The following is a 2,644-nucleotide window of genomic DNA, read 5'->3' as shown; positions in this document are numbered from 1 at the left end:
GTCCGCCACTGACCTCGGTTAAAAACAATTCTACTTTGATAAATTATTATCTTACACTTCATATATAGAATAATTTATATTTTCACATAGACCAAACATTTTTTAGAAAGACCTCTTGACATAATAACTAAACTACACGTTTAGTTTGTTTACCTAATCCACTTATTCTAATCTATATGGTAGGAGTTTTTAATATGTCAAGATAAGGATGTTTTGTCTGTATAGATAATACACAGACGTGACTGAGGATTATTGAACGACTAAGAAGAAAACAAGGAGCTAAGTATTATGGCACAAACGCTACTACATCTCTTTGTGCTTCTTACGGCTTTAATCTCTTCAGCAGTTTCGGATCCACTGTCTGATAATTTTCTTCAGTGCCTCTCTAATAATTCAAATGTCACAACTACGGACTTTGTGTTCAGCCAAAACGACACAGAATATTCACCTATTCTTGAATCAACCATCCGAAACCTTCGATTTTCCACACCTACAACTCCAAAACCATTAGCTTTAATCATACCCTTAAAATATTCCCATGTACAATCTGCAATACTTTGTTCCAAACAATTGAAATTTCAAATCCGAATCCGAAGTGGTGGACATGATAGCGAAGGACTTTCGTACACTTCAAGTTACGAATCCTCTTTTGTTGTTCTTGACCTAAGAGAACTGCGGTCGATAACCATCGAGTCAGGTCAGAACACTGCATGGGTCGAGACTGGTGCAACCCTCGGTGAACTTTATTACTGGGTGTCCAAAGAAAGTCAAAATCTTGGATTTCCAGCAGGGATCTGCCCAACCGTCGGTGTTGGTGGTCATATAAGTGGAGGGGGATATGGTAATATGATGAGAAAGTATGGTCTAGCAGCCGATAATGTTATCGATGCTAGGATTGTTGATGCTAATGGGAGAATTCTTGATAGAAAATCTATGGGGGAAGATCTATTTTGGGCAATTAGAGGGGGTGGGGGTGGAAGTTTTGGTGTTGTAGTCGCTTGGAAAGTAAATCTTGTTTATGTTCGAAAAAGTTACGGTTTTTAGCCTTTCCAAGACTATAGAAGAAGGTGGGTCGAGTCTTTTTAACAAGTGGCAGTACATTTCACACAATGTAAGTCGAGATTTGTTCATGAGAGTTATAATAAAACCAGCTTTAAATGAGTCAGGAAACAGAACAATTGAAGTAAAGTTCAGCTCGATGTTTCTTGGAAATGTGGATAAGCTCATGGAGACCGTAACAGATGGCTTCCCTGAGTTGGGTTTACAGGAAAAAGACTGCAGTGAAATGAGTTGGATCGAAACGGTACTTTACTTTGATGATTATACAGTTCGAAGAAGCATTGATGTTCTTAAAGAAAGAAACTCTGTCCCCAAAAGCTACGGCATTGGTAAGTCAGACTATGTGAAAGAACCAATACCCGAAGAAAAGCTGGAAGAGATATGGAAATGGTGTTTGGAGGGAGACATGCCGGTTCTTGTATTGGAACCACTCGGTGGAAAGATGCACGAGATTGATGACACGAGAATTGCTTACCCTTTTCGAAAAGGGTATTTGTATAACCTACACTATGTAGAGAAATGGGAAGATTACAGCACTGAATCATTCGAAAAGGGCATAAATTGGATGAGAAAGATGTATGAAAATATGACACCATATGTGGCAAAAAATCCAAGAGCAACTTATGTGAATTACAGGGATTTGGAGTTAGGTGAAAATGATAATACAGATAACACAAGTTACTTGAATGCTATGAAGTGGGGAAGCAAGTATTTTGGTGACAATTTTAAGAGGTTGGCTATGGTGAAAGGTGTTGTTGATCCAGATAATTTCTTCTTTTTTGAGCAGAGTATCCCCCCTTTGATAATGTGTGAAGAGAAAAGTGGCATTGGATCATGCTAAAGTATGATTTGCGTGTTGCTAGATCATCATGGGTCTTTTAAGTATTGAATTGTTACTTGTTTTTAAAGTTTGGTGAATAAAATTGTTTGATGATTAATTAGCTAGATTGGTATTGTAACGTAAAATGTTTTATAATTATGTATATTATTGACCACGGTGGGTTTAACTATTTTCTATTCTATTCTAAGTTCATGCTGATCATAAAAATAGATCAGAAACTGTGATAACCAACTCAAGCTTCAATTTACAACAACAACAACCATACATAGAGAGACCCTCATGTAGACAAATCTTACCTCCATACATGATGATAGAGAAATTGCTTCTAAAGACAGTGGCGGAGCTTGACCAAAATTTTCGAGGGGGCGTAAAGTGATGGGACCCAAATTTTTTTTTCCTATCGTTATGTTTTGGGTCGGGTCGGGTTGGCTATTCGATTCAAGTCAGGTCAAATAATAATAGTTCCAAATAAAACAAAGTGTATATTTACAAAACCACCCATCATTTATATACAAAGTTTATAAATATTTAGGATATACAATTTAGAAAAATAATCGGAGGTGCGATTCTATATAATTTTAAAATTTTCGGACGAAAAATCAGAATTATACACTTCTAACCGAAACATTGGGGTGGACGGGTGGACCCCCGAACACCCACAATACTTCGCCACTGTCTAAAGAGACCCTCGACTTCAGCAACCAACAGACAAACAAAACAAAACTAAGTAAATAGACATAAAAG

At 37.1% G+C, this 2,644-nt stretch overlaps 1 pseudogene; it reads left to right on the top strand.

Annotated features, from left to right (window-relative positions):
- Positions 1 to 288: 288 nt before the first annotated feature.
- LOC110934250 lies at positions 289 to 2,068 on the top strand (annotated as a pseudogene).
- The last annotated feature ends 576 nt before the right edge of the window (positions 2,069 to 2,644 follow it).

Source organism: Helianthus annuus, chromosome 1 (genome assembly GCF_002127325.2).
Source record: "Helianthus annuus cultivar XRQ/B chromosome 1, HanXRQr2.0-SUNRISE, whole genome shotgun sequence".
Lineage (NCBI taxonomy): Eukaryota > Viridiplantae > Streptophyta > Magnoliopsida > Asterales > Asteraceae > Helianthus > Helianthus annuus.
Note: the sequence above shows the minus strand (reverse complement) of the source record. Positions and strands in the feature narration are given on the sequence as shown.